Here is a 15364-nt window from a genome sequence, read left to right on the forward strand (position 1 = left end):
TCTGGACGGTCCATCACAGATGGAGTTCAAGTCTGTATTGGTAGAAACACTGATTTAACTGATGAGCTGATTGAACCAAGTACTGTGTCCTGTTTCTAAATGTGTGAAATGCTTAATGACATGGTTAGAACTCCAGATCATGAGGGGAAATCATTCAACGCAGGGATGACTAAAACAGTATTTATACTACTAAATTACTAACTTCTTAAAAACTGATTTTTTAGCACTTTATACCTTAAAAAGCTTATGCTTACATGGTGACATGTGAAGAATATGTTTACTGTATATCACAAAGAGGTACTATATATTCGTTAAAGACTACATTTGTGTTACTCATGTTCTTATTTCTGAATAAATTTTTGAAGCATTGATGTGTGTCGTCAGACAAAAAAGGTGTTTGGGGTTTAGACAAAAAACCTTTAGTTATACAGATGCCCCTAAATTTAAACTAGGACTTAAAGAAAGCAAACATCTTTTCCAGTTTTACCGATACAAGCTGTAGGAGTTAGAAGGTCAGGGAGCTGGTTTAGCTATGAGGTCGGACGTTTTAATGTTTACCACCAGATGGCAGCATTTCTCTGACTCCTTTTCTGTCTTCTCTCACTGTGTAATAGCAGCTGATCATTCTGACAAAAAGGATGATGTTAGAGTGAAATTGGAGGAGTGCTGCATATTCACGAGTATACTGTAGATTTTAATGCAGAATGCAGTTTGCTGGAATGTAATTAATAAGATGTATAAAATATCAGACATTATTAATAGTAAGTACAGCTCTGAAGCAAAACAAATTATATTGTAATCGCCATAATTGCAGAAGAAGCTGAACGTCTTCCACAGGCCTCTGTTCATATATTGGTGGGGCAGTTTGAACAACACAGTGGGCTACATTTTAACACATTTTTACATTTTACACATTCTGCCTGCATGTGTTAATGTATTCCTGTATTAATGTGTTAATGTACAACCTCATTTCCAAAAAAGTAGGGATGCTGTAAATAAAACAAAATGCAATGATGTGCAAATCATTTAAAGCATATATTTAATTGAATAGTACAAAGAGAACAAATCAAATGTTGAAACTGAGAAATTTTATATTATTATTATTTTTTTAAATATTTGCCCATTTTGAATTTAATGCCAGCAACATGCTCCAAAAAAGTTGGGACGGGGGCAACAAAAGGCTGGTAAAGTTGTGTAATGCTACAAAAACACCTGGTGGTTATTTGGCAACAGGTCAGTAACATGATTGGGTATAAAAAAGCATCTCAGAGAGGCTGAGTCTTTCAGAAGTAAAGATGAGGAGGGGTTCACCACTCTGTGAAAGACTGCACGAGCAAATAGTGCAACAATTCAAGAATAACATTTAACATAAAATAGCAAAGAACTTTTGCTTTTCATCATCTACAGTACATAATATCATTAAAAGATTCAGAGAATCTGGAGAAATCTCTGTATGGAAGGGACAAGGCCAAAAACCAAGGCCATGATCTTTGGGCCCTCAGGTGGCACTGCATTAAAAACAGACATGATTCTGTAGTGGAAATCACTGCATGGGCTCAGAAACACTTCTGAAAACCACTGTCTGTGAAAACAGTTCGTCTCTGCATCCACAAATGCAAGTTAAAACTCTAAAACGAAAAGAAGAAACCAAATATAAATAGGATCCAGAAATGCTGCCACCTTCTCTGGGCCTGAGCTCATTTAAAATGGACTGAGGGGAAGTGGAAAAGTGTCCTGAGGTCTGACAAATCAACATTTGAAATTCTTTTTGAAAATCATGGACAGTGTCCTCCGGGCTAAAGACCACTCAGCTTGTTATCAGTGCACAGTTCAAAAGCCAGTATTCATGATGATATAGCGGTGCATTAGTGCACATCACATGGGTGACGTGCTCATCTGTGGAGGCACCATTAATGCTGAATGATATAAACATGTTTTGGCAACATATGCTGCCATCCAGATGACGTCTTTTTCAGGGAAGGCCTTGATTATTTCAGCAAGACAATGTCAAACCACATTCTGCACGTATTACAACAGCATTGCTCTGTATTAAAAGAGTCTGGGTGCTAAACTGACCTGCCTGCAGTCCAGATCTGTCACCACTGAAAACATTTGGCACATTATTATTGTTGAGCAGCTGAAATTCTATATCAAACAAGAACAGGAAAATATTTCACTTTCAAAATTCCAATCGGTCTCCTCAGTTCCCAAACACTTACAGAGTGTTGATAAAAGAAGAGGTGATGAAACACAGTGGCAAACATCCCCCCATCCCAAATTTTTGGAAAATGTTGTTGGCATTAAATTCAAAATAGACATATGTTTTTCAAAAAAACAATAACATTTCTCAGTTTCAGCATTTGATATATTGTCTTTGTAGTATTGTTCTTTAAAAATATGGTTTACATGATTTGCATATAATTGCATTCTCTTTTTATTTACATTCTGCACAGGATTGTAGTAATTAATCTAGATTTGTCTATGAGTGTAAACAAATGGGAATAACCTAAGAATACCTCCACAATGTGAGGGTGGAAAGCCACATTAAGCATTGAAAAGGACAAGTGACTTACTGACATAAGAACAAGATGAAACACGCTCTGAGTGACCTTAGATCTACAGGAGAAGGTTAAGGGTGAAACGTTTCACCAATGGATGGCAGAAATACATTAACACATGCATTAACTGTATATTCTTTCTTATAGGTGTCTTTAAATGTATGGTGTGGAATGTGTATCCTGTGAAAATGTGAAAAATGTAGCCCACTGTGTTCAACACGTCCCACCAAGACATGGACACAGATTGCAGGTGATGTTCAGTTTATTCTGTAATGATTATGGCAACAACGACATGAGGCTTCATTCACAGTGTGGTCAGTTTATCTGTCTACAGCAACGGACTCAGATTTTATGAGAGATAAATATTCTCAGCATGAAAAGAATCATAATAAAAGTAAAATATCAGAATATTATTGGCTATTTTTTTAATTTACTGTACAGTAAATCCAGAGCAATGTGCACATCAGTCCATATAAAATAAGCTTTAAATGACTGCATTACCTTCAATAATGTCAGATATATTACACTGCTTATTAATTATTACCAAAACACTGCACTCTGTGTCAGATACACAGCACTGTCCTGAATATGCTCAGCGGGTTTCACTTCAATTTATAAGAAAAGAAAGTGATAGAAGACATAGGAATCAGAGAAATACTGCCATCTGATGGTAAGCATTATAATGAAAAACCCATCTGACCTCATGACTGAACTTGAAGACACAACTTGTATCAGTAAAACTGGAGTTATGAGAGCATAAATAAAACAATGAATATGACAAAGTACAATCCAAATTACCTGTAATGAGCAAGTAATAAAACATACATATAACAGTGTTACAGAATCAGGACACTCAAAATGAACCATAATCCACTGTTACTGAAAAAAAACTGGACAAACAAACAAGCAGGAAACTGAACTCAGACACAGAAACATGTTTGCTGGTCAATAAAGTTCATTTTTCCCAAGAAGTTGCTTCTGCAGCAGCATCAGAAAAACTGCATAATATATAAATAGTCATAATATATAAATGAAACAGTGAAATGAAAAGTAGAAAAATACTTAAAAGAGAAATAATGAACAGTGAACATTTTATTTGATATTTATACAAAATACACTTTCAGAGATTCAATTAAATGTAAAAATGTGAAACTTAAAATAAAATGAAACAGTGAATATTTACACTGACTGAATTTTGCTGATAAATAATACTGACCTTTTCAGTGTGAACAGAATGAACAGTATATACAGAAAACAGTAACTACAGTGTATTTTAATAGAGATAAATCATCACTGAGTAACAGGTGCTGCATCTGTGACTCAGCAAGGCTGATATTAGTGATGAAATCTTGTTAAAATAAAGAGTTCAACTCAAACACCTTCTACTAAATCAAATATGAGTCCAGTTTGAACAGAAACTATCCAGTTTTCTCAAATACAGTCAGATTAAACCATTAATCTTCCAGCTTTCTTCATCTGAGCTGCTTGAACTTTGGTGGAAACCTGGAGAAACGTAGGAACATCATGAACATCATAAAGTCTAATAGACACAAACGTCATATTGATAAAGAAATCAATGTGATTAAAGACAGAAAGACAGTGCAGGTCTGAGTAAGAAGAGCTCAGATCTCAGATTTGTGAAGATGTGGATGAAATGAATGGAAAAAAGCACAAATTCAGTCTCATGTTCTCTCTGTTATAACACATTTATTAACACATCAGTTCAGTATAAAGTCCTTCATGAGGTCAATCAGGTGTTTGTGATCAGAGAAAAGACTAAACTGTGCAGGACAGAGTCTCACAGGACTGGACATGGTCAGCACTGAGAAACAGAAGTCTCACCTCAGAAATTATAGAGTCGATCCAGACTGTGTCTTCTCCTTATTTCACTGCTCTCTCTCTCTCTCCTCACATCACACTCATCAGTTTCTTTCTCTGTGTCTGAGAAGGAACAACATCAGATCAGATTAGATGTTTCTTTAAGCCGTAATCTGGAGCTGCAAATTAATTGGACAAGAACAAGAAGAGCTCATATATATGAACATACTCCCTCTGTTTTTATTATATATTTATAATGCATATTTTTATTTCTTAATAAAAGCTGCTGGTTCATCAGGTGAGTTAGATCAGAAAAACACTGCAGTCTAAAGTACAGGAGTAGAAAACTCTGCTCTGCTGCTCTGATTAGACTCACCTGCTCGGCTCTCTCTGTGGACTCTCAGCTCTTCTCTCACACCTTCATTAGACTCTGTTAAAGTCTGTTCATTCATCTTCTTTCTCTCCTCTCTCGTTCTTCCTCTCCTCTGCTGAGACTGTCCCCCGTTTTCCTCCATCATCAGGTGCTGATCTTCTCACAGCTCTGATGTTCAGCAGGTCCGACACAGAGAACGTACTGAGAAACTCTCTGCCTCACTAGACTGTGTGAGACTTTATACTCAGCGCGCAAGTCTGAATCGTGGGTGGCAAATTTCCATTTTTTTCATAATAGGAAGTGAAAACCATGTAATCCGCTCATTTGCAACTATACTTATAAATAACGAAAGCACTTCTCACCGAAAGTTGTGGCTTTGCTTGTATTCTGATTGTCTTTTTTTTATTGCTAGAGGAATAAGCAATTATCAGAGACAGGGTTTCACTATAACAATTGTTCACAATGAGAAGTCAAGAGTTTAAATAAAGGAGATAAAGAATAATATAAAAATTTATATATATATATATATATATATATATATATAATATATATATATATAATATATATATATATATATATAAAGAATAAAGTACATTCATAAACTGAAAAGCAGATATCATATCTTGCGTGAGGTAGTGGAACAAGTCTTCAAACAAAGTTGTATTTTCTCAATACATTCATTAGCTTAGCTGTTATTTTACAATACGTATACTGGATTGAGGAGATATAACTGTAAAAGTCATTTCTAAATGCACTGTAAAATGGGATTCTCTTTGTAAATTTCATTTTATGGATGAAATATTTACCAAGTACAATGAACAGATTAAGCAAGTAGCAAATGTCCTTATTGGAGTCTTTATAATAAAATAAAATATCTAATATATCTATTCTTAATATAACGTTCATTTTTTGTCCAATATCCTTCATGGCATCATACCAAAAATTCTTAAAATGAATACAGTTGAAGAAGATGTGTTCAATACATCCATTTTTGTCACCACAGAAGCTACACATATTCTCTACTTGTAAGTTATATTTTGAGACTATTCTGTTGCAGGGGTAATATTTATGAAGGATTTTGTATGTTACTGCTTTGACTTTGTTATTTAATACATATTTGTAAGAGAGGGTCCATACTATGTTCCAATCAATGACAAATTTAGATGCCCATTGAGCCAGTGCCATGGGAATAGTTCTTGGGATGTATAAACCTCTAAGAAATCTATTGTTAAATCGTTCTTCACTTATAATAATTCCATCAATTGAAGCCGTTTCAAGGTTATCAAATGTTAATGCTGATATTTCTATTGTCGTGTTTCTTAAGAGAGTGAGTATACCTTTAGGAACAGCTTCTGTTACTATAATATTTTCTTTTGTGCTAATTTCAATGTTATATTCAAGTAGAAAGTCAGAGTGTTATTAAAATTGACCACTTTCATTTAGCAGTTGACTTACCAGTAGAATATTACTCCTGCACCAGTTTTCAAAGAATAAACTTTTTCTTTTGTGGCAGATGTCTCGGTTATTCCAAATGAAGCAATGTTGAGGAGAGTAGTTGTGTTTGTATATAAGAGACCAGAAGAGTAGTGACTGTTTATGGAAGTTGGCTAGTTTGATTGGTAATTTCCCTGTCGCATAAGGACACTGCAGCAAAAAGTTCAGACCACCAAGCTTTTGAAATAAAAAATTGGGTAGAATATTCCACTGGCTATGAGGATTTTTAAGTATCTTTTAATCCAATTTACTTTCATTATTTTATTAAATGTTGGAAAGTCCAGTTCATTCAATTCACCGTCCTTTATTTTATTTTTGATGACTTCTTTTTTAATTTTGTGAGGCTTGTTCTTCCAAATGAAATTAAATAATAATCTATCAAGAGGGCTTCATAAAGTATGTGGGACATCTATAGAGGAGAAAATGTACGAGGCACGAGAAAGGCCCTCTGCTTTAGTTAATAAAACTCTTCCATGACTGAGACTGAGATCTCTTGTTAGCCATGAGTTCAATTTCTTCACAGCTCTGATCTTCAGCAGTGTCCTATATATTTACATACAAATGAAAGGGAAATGGTGGAAATGTCTGCCTCAGGGCAGGGTAGGCTATGTGTCCTGGCCTGGTTCCAAATATCACACATCCGTTAGGCTGTTGACTCAGAACTTGGCTTGGTGTCAACTTTGCTTCGTATTACTTACCAAACCGAAAAGTAACACACTCTGCACTCCTCTCCGGTGTGTAAGAACAGCTCTGTTTTTACTTGTGTACATTCATGAATGTACACAACAGTGACAGAATTTTGGATCAGAACAGGCCGCACCTTTTATCACTTCAACTTCTAAAGGTAAATGGCTGTTTAAAACTTCAGCTTCATTGAGCGTCTTGTGTAAATCCTCTCATTAAAAAGTTACAGCTGCAAACTTATTTAAAAGACATAAAAATATACTTTACTTATTTATATTCATTAGAAACAACCCGATTTGCATACATCCAAAACTGATTTAATTGAATTGCATAAGAGCTGTTAGAAGTTTCCACTAAATCTTATTAGGACGCAGAGCGCATGTGCAATAGTCACAGAAAACACATCATCAGCCAGGACATTGCTTCAGCTGGCATGGTGGACATGAAACGGCTCTTTTTATGTTTACAATCTCCTGCCATGATTTGTTATTCAGTGCAACTGCAATGAAACAGTGATGCGCATTAACTTCATTTGTGTTTTTAATGTTTTTGACCATATTTTAATGATTCATTTTTCTTATTTTGAGAGATACTCTAGACAACACCAGCGAACTGGCTAGCTAGCATCCTTGCTAGGTCTGCTGTCATGTTAACGGGTACAAAGGGTAGATTAAATAAACAGTGGCAGTGATTTATTGTTAGGCAGTATTTAAAGATGTATTCCATTAATATTCAAATCAACAGTTCATGGTTTTTGTAACTGTAGGTGACCTTGACATGTTAGCACGGCATGAAGTGACTGATAGCGTTAGCTAGCTAACTTACATGATGGTTAGCATGAGAGCCGCACCTCAGTAAGAATGTTCTGCACATGAACATTTGCTTTAATTAGTAGTTCAGTTATGACTGAAGAGAAATTCTAAAGCAGGGAATTTGATCACAGCTGAATTATATATAAAGTTATGTTTATTTCTTTCACATTAGACTTTAAAGTTTACATGTGTCTTGTAATGCAAATACTGTTTAATACAGTTTGGACTACAGTAAATATTTGTGAATTTAACATGTATTGTCATTTAATATATTTGCACATTACATTACACTCTATTTCTAAAGAGTTAATAGTACCATCTGTGAATACTGAGGGTCCTATTACCTCTTTAGAAATACATAAACATAAAAGAGTTGCATAAATCCTACAAGCACTTCTAATTTAAACGTTATTTAATTCATTCAGGTTTATTGAACATGATGGAGAAACATAAATTATAATACCGTTTTTACATTGGATTTATGTATTTAAATTGAATGGAAAATTGACATGTTAATAAAACACATACGTTTTACTTTTGGGCTTAAATATTTTTTGAGTGTGTTTTACAGGTTAATTTAAAAACTCTGGAGGAGGACACCCCAGAATATCTCTACAGTGAACTTTCTGTACAAACGCAGCCCATAGTTGTTTTCACTGTCCAACATTTGTAGTAAAACTAATAAAATAAAATAGTTAAAACACAGTGAAGATCAGACAGTGTTCCAGATTGAGCTGCAAACAGGATTAAGCTCTGTTTCCTACAATGATGTGGGGTGCAGTGACCATTCCAGCCTATACTGTACTAATGAACGTACTGCTAGTGGTGGTGCACTGTTTTTGACGTACAGTCTAGTAAGGTAAGATATGCTATGTTCAGTTTATTCTGTAATGAATATGGCAACAACAATATGAGGCTTCATTCACAGTGTGGTCAGTTTATCTGTTCACAGCAATTTACGAAAGATAAATATTCTCAGGGTGAAAAGAATTATAATAAAAGTAAAATATAAAAATATTTTGACTATAATTTACACTCATTGTACAGTAAATCTAGAGCAATGTGCACATCAGTCCATATAAAATAAGCCTTAACTAATTGCATTACCTTTAATAATGTCTGATATATTACACTACTTATTAATTACTATCCAAAACACTGCACTGTGTCAGATACACAGCACTGTAGTGAACATACTCAACAGGTTTCACTTCAATTTAGCAGGACTTTAGGAGTTACTGTAACTCAGTAAAAGAAGACAGAAAAGGAATCAGAAATGCTGCCATCTGGTGGTGAAAACCAAAAATAACAAACCTGTGTGGCCTCATGACTAAACCAACTCTCTAACCGTCTAACTTGTAGACACAGCTTGTATCAGTAAAAATGGACTTATGAGCACATTAGAGCATAAATAAAATAATAAAATACAAATGAATACAAACTAGATATAATTACCTGCAATGAACATGTAATGCAATATACACATAACAGCATTACAGAATCAGGACACTCAAAATTAACCGTAATCTACTGAAAAAAGGCAGAAAACACAGGACAAACAAGAGGAAACTGAACTCAGACACAGAAACACTTTAATTGGTTCAGCAAAATCTTTTTTTTTTCAAGACGTTGCTTCTTCAGCAGCATCACATTTGACTGACATAGCAATAATACATACATTAAACAGTGAAATAAAGAATAGAAAAATACATAAAAAAGAAATAATAAACAGAGTGAACATTTCATCAGATTTTTATACAAAATACACTTTCACAGATTACAGAAACAGATTCAATTAAATGTAAAAATATAAACAAGGAAGGGAAATAAAATATTGGGGAAACAGTGAATATTTACACTGAATTCTGCTGATAAACAATACTTGCTGTTTCAGTGTGACCAGACTGAACAAGATATACAGAATACAGTACCTACAGTGTATTTTCAACAGAAATAAATCATCTCTGTGAGTAACAGGTGCTGCATCTGTGACTCAGCAAGGCTGATATTTGTGATGAAATCTTATTAAAATAAAGAGTTCAACTCAAACTCCTTCTACTAAATCAAATATGAGTCCAGTTCAAACAGAAACTACATGGCCTACAGTCATCTTGTTTTAAACAACACGTACACTATATGGACAAGTATTGGGACATCCCTCCTAATTATAGAGTTCAGGTGTTTCAGCCACACACATTACTAACAGGTGGATAAAGTTAAGCACATAGCCTTGCAGTCTTGAAAGACAATCACTGGCAGTAGAGGGTCGAACTGATGAGCTCAGTGAGTTTTAACATGGCGCTGTCATAGGGCGGCACCTCTGCCACGTCAGTTTGTGATATTTCTACCCTGCTCGTTCTTCCCCTGTTAACTGTAAGTGCTATAAAAATGGAAGCATCAAAGAGCAGCAACGTCTCAGCCAGGAAGTGGTAAAGCACACAAACTCACAGGGTGGGCCGCCGAGTGCTGAAGTACACAGTGTCTATCCTGTTTTCAATCATCACTAAAGAGTGCAAATACAACACCAACAAAAGAACTGCACATCAGGAGCTTCACGAAACAGGTTTCCGTGGTCGAGCAGAGCAAGATCAAAATGCACAGCGTAGGAAAATAATTAATATGTAGTGTAATATATCTGATGTTGTTAATGATGTCATTAATTATTAACGTAATTAACTCACTTCAGTTAAGCTGACCACACTGTGAATGAAGCCACAAATTGCTGTTGCCATAATCATTACAGAACAAACTGAACATCATCTACAATCTGTGTCCATGTTTTAGTGGGACGTATTGAAAACCACAGTGGGCCAGATTTTTCTCATTTTCACAGTTAATGTGTGTTTTGATGTCGTCCTGTATGAGTGTGTTAATATTCTAGTTAATCTGTTGTCATCTACAGACGGTGGGCTACGATCTAAATCACTGTCTCTCTGAGTAAAAACCTCATGAGCGAGTTTGTCTTTTACTCTCCACCTCTTCAAACTATCGATTCCACTTGGCCTGTAAATGTGCCTGATTTGGATCAGGGATGAGTTAATATTAATATAACAATACTGACCTTTTCAGTCTGTACAGAATACAGTAACTACAGTGTATTTTAAATAGAAATAAATAGGTTACTCACCTTCATTTACACTCTGAACCTGTAAATGAAGTAGAATAACCTACATACTTCTATTAAAAATACACTGTAGTTACTCTGTAAACTGTTAAATCACTCTTGATCTTTCTTTCAAATAATCAGTGTCAGATTCTTTCTTTTTTCACAGTAAAGAGGTGGACTGACCTCTAAACTGAACTCAGCTTGTGATGGTCATTTTTACCTGGTTTTATAGTAAACAGTGATCAGACAGCCTCTGACTCTGAACACTGTCAGGAATCCACAGTTCTAGAGGTCTGTTTGGTCTAAAGGGTTAAAGGGTAACGTTACACATTTAGGTGAGTCTCTTTAATAGTGAAAGTCAGACTGGATGAACTCATCCCTGATGGATTAATAAAAACGACTAATCCGACACATTTACAGACCAAATATCTCTATAATGTCTCTTCAGGAACATTTAAGGTGGAATCGATAGTTTGAAGAGGTGGAGAGTAAAAGACAAACTCGCTCATGAGGTTTTTACTCAGAGAGACAGTGATTTAGATCGTAGCCCACCGTCTGTAGATGAACCTACCACTGAAAATGAAGGTTATGATGGAGATTCGAGATATTTAAATACACATTTTACTGGTTAATCATTACAGTTAAAACCAGAACACAAACGGAGTCACAACTGCAGTGAGAAGAGCTTCTGTGTTCGTTGTTTATATTCAGTGTGGAGCTGTAATGAACCAGCAAACACAAGTGGTGTCACAACGTACGTGTGTTTGAAGGGAAACACCTGACAGAGAAAAGTACAGCGAACTTTCCTGCAGAGCAGACTGACTACTGCAACGGCACATTTTTTCACTTCCTGTTATAAACCAAACAGGAGCGAAGGTCCCATCTACACAGCACAGATGCTGCTGATGAAAAAGCCTGAGAGGGAGGAAGAGCTCTGCGTCAGTGTGATCTGGGTTTGATTGTGTTTTAACTCTGGATGAGAACCACCAGTGAGATCTTACACAGTCTGGACAGGCAGAGAGTTTCACAGTATGTTTTTTGTGTCGGACCTGCTGAAGAACAGATCTGTGAGAAGATCAGCACCTGATGATGGAGGAAAACGGGGGACAGTCTCAGCAGAGGAGAGGAAGAATGAGAGAGGAGAGAAAGAAGATGAATGAACAGACTTGAACAGAGTCTAATGAAGGTGTGAGAGAAGAGCTGAGAGTCCACAGAGAGAGCCGAGCAGGTGAGTCTAATCAGAGCAGCAGAGCAGAGTTTTCTACTCCTGTACTTTAGACTGCAGTGTTTTTCTGATCTAACTCACCTGATTAACCATCTTTATTCAATGTCTCTCAATGTACTCAATGTATGAGTCTGTTAGAGCAGAATGTGGCTGTTGTTGGCTGATTATTAAGGTCAAAACATCACTGAATGTTGAAATGGTTAAAGCATTAACCAGGTGAACTAACTGGAGGGATTTCTAAAGTAGAGGTCAGAGCTCAGAGAATTAAAGTAGAAAGTGAATGAGCTCCAGAGTGAAAGAGTGTGACCACAGAGTGACCTCCTGTAAACCTGACTGTCCTGACTGATGATGAAATTTGCATTTGTGCATCATAAATATATGATATAAACACATTTACGGAGAAAGTATGTTCATATATATGAGCTCTTCTTGTTCTTGTCCAATTAATTTGCTGCCATCATTTTGGTCTTTTAACTGTCAGATGGTTTAATCTGTAGATTAGGTTCCTGCTGCTGCTCCCTCTACAGTCTGCTGGGTTTCATTTGTTTAAATATGTTTATTATCATCTGTAGAGTGATTTATTTATTCAAACAGAATAAATATTTATTAATGAAATGATGTATTAAATAAGCCTGACAGGCTGAAAGGTTCAAGGTCGGTGTATTTTATTATTATTTTACACTGACTGATTAACACACTTTGCTTTTGTAGACAGTCTATACTAAATATCTGATGTGTTCTTACTTGAAAAATCTCGCAAAAAATATCACGCTGCATTTTCTCCACTCTTTAAACAGAAGATCAGTGATGTTGAGACGATCGTGTGTCTGTGTGACTCTACAGCTCCAGATTACAGTTTAAAGAAACGTCTAATCTGATCTGATGTTGTTCCTCCTCAGACAGAGAGAAAGAAACTGATGAGTGTGATGTGAGGAGAGAGAGAGAGAGCAGTGAAAAAAGGAGAAGCTCCAGTCTGGATCGACTTTATCGTTTCTGAGGTGAGTCTTCTGTTCCTCAGTGCTGACCATGTCCAGTCCTGTGAGACTCTGTCCTGCACAGTTTAGTCTTTTCTCTGATCACAAACACCTGATTGACCTCCTGAAGGACTTTATACTGAACTGATGTGTTAATAAATGTGTTATAGCAGAGAGAACAGCACCATCTGCACCGTCACCTTGAATGTCCAACAAGACACTCAGCTCCACCACAGGAAAAGAGAACTGTGTTAGCAGGCAGGTCCCTTTTAGCCCTACAGTTCCTTCTCATGGTGGGCACTAACACTGACACCAACCGCCTACACTCACAGTCACACAACAGCAACAATGAACATAAATGTTTCTCCTACCGGGAGAACACGGCGCCTCCCGAGAGCCTTTTCGCATGGCTGCTTTGCTCGGTCTCGCCTCCTGCCCTCCTACGGCCGTGTGGCCTGTGGCCGGACACCACAATAGTTTCTATTTAAACTGGACTCATATTTGATTTAGTACAAGGTGTTTGAGTTGAACTCTTTATTTTAATAAGATTTCATCACTAATATCAGCCTTGCTGAGTCACAGATGCAGCACCTGTTACTCACAGTGATGATATACTTCTGTTAGACCTTAAATACACTGTAGTTACTGTATTCTGTATGTTATTCAGTCTGTTCACACTGAAGAGGTCAGTATTGACTATCAGCAAAATGAGAGAGTGTAAATATTTACTACTTGCACACAATTATTCATTCTCCTTCCTTTTTATATTAGCATTTAAATGTATTATTTACTAAAACTTGTAGACAGTATAATTTGAACAGAAATCATACATTGAAAATATTCACTGTCAATATTTCTTTATTTCTTTTCTAACTCCAGTTTAACTGATACAGGCTGTGTCTAGAAGCTACAGAGGTTATAGAGGGTTAGTTTAGCTGTGAGGTTGGATGGGTTGTTATTTTGTTTTTAACTCATCCAGTTCCTTTTTATAACTTCATTCCTAAATGAAGGTTGAAGCACAGGGGAGATCGTGCTTTTTCAGTTATAGCCCTTAAACTCTGGAATGAGTTCCCTTTGCATGTTAGACGGCCCTACACTTTGTTTTTAAATCTCATCTAAAAACACATTTTTATTCTTGGACTTTTGATTCAGTGTTAGAGTTACTCATCTTTCTTGTTGTTGTTACAAACTTACTGGTTGTATTGTCTTTTTTATTATTTAACTGGTTTTGTGTTTTCCTACACTGCACTTTGATCAACAGCTGCTGTTTTTAAATGCGCTCTATAAATAAATTTGACATTGACGTTGACATTTTTGGAGTTTACCACCAGATGGCAGTACTGCGTTCATTTATTTTCTGTATTCATTTACTTTGTCATAGGAAGATGTTGAAGTAAAACTCAACTAATATGTCATATTCACAAATGTACTGTATATTTGTCACAGACTGCAGTGTGTTGACATGTAATTATTAGGTTGTATAATTTATCTGACATTGTTAATAGTAAGTATATCTGTGAACGGATAAACTGACCACAGTATGAATAAAGCCTCATGTTGTTGTTGCTGTAATCACTGCAGAATAAACTGAATATCATCTACAAGCCTGTGTTCATGTCTTGGTGGGGCGAGTTGAACAACACAGTGGGCTACATTTTGACATTTTACATATTCTGCCTGCATGTGTTAATGTATTCCTGTATTGTTCTCAGGCCTTTGTGGTGTCATCATGTTGCACTCTGATGAGTGGAGGGCTGATAAAAGGCCTTGTGGACGTTCAGTCCTGCCTCCTGAAGTTGTCTTTAACCACTGTGACCATATTTCATCACATCTATTCAAACAGTGTTTCTTTAATGTGAATATTAGTCTGGTTTAGGCTGTATGATAATGTATGAAGTTACAAGCAGCTCAAAGTAAAAGAGGTAGATGTTTGGAGGTTAAATCTAAATGTGTTAGTAAAAGCTTAAGATGTTCTGGTCAGACTGCCTCGACATTCCTCACATTGGAAGGTGTCTGTATTGATTATTATAGATATTATTGATACAGCACCTGTCAGTCACAGTTAGGTTCAGTTTGTATTAGTCTTTAAAACACACTGTGGATGCTGTACTCTGTATTATTAAAGGCACAGTTCACTGATTTCACATATCAAGATCTATGTTTTCATCACATTTTAATGAACTTTGCAGGTCTAGAAATGGTCTTTTCTGTAGTCATATTTTGACTCTCGGCCCCATACAGACCTCCTGTGTACAGATGTCTGACCAAACATGTTGGAGCCAGAAAATAGAGATATGAAACTTAGTCAACGACAGAGAAT

General features: G+C 36.1%; 1 protein-coding gene and 1 long non-coding RNA gene across 4 annotated transcripts in view; both read left to right on the forward strand.

Annotated features, from left to right (window-relative positions):
- The window catches only part of LOC118825974 (E3 ubiquitin-protein ligase TRIM39-like), a 424414-nt gene that overhangs the window by 311589 nt on the left and 97461 nt on the right, over positions 1 to 15364 (forward strand). The window lies entirely within an intron of this gene.
- On the forward strand, positions 11422 to 13445 carry LOC118826014. 2 transcript variants are annotated; one of them, XR_005008715.1, is made up of 3 exons: positions 11422 to 12073; positions 12970 to 13068; positions 13215 to 13445. It is a non-coding gene; the product is annotated as an uncharacterized LOC118826014 (long non-coding RNA). The 2 variants fall into 2 exon arrangements; XR_005008716.1 differs by having other exon boundaries at positions 13218 to 13445.

The sequence above is a fragment of the Colossoma macropomum genome, unplaced genomic scaffold (assembly GCF_904425465.1).
Source record: "Colossoma macropomum unplaced genomic scaffold, Colossoma_macropomum, whole genome shotgun sequence".
In the NCBI taxonomy this organism is placed as follows: Eukaryota; Metazoa; Chordata; class Actinopteri; order Characiformes; family Serrasalmidae; genus Colossoma; species Colossoma macropomum.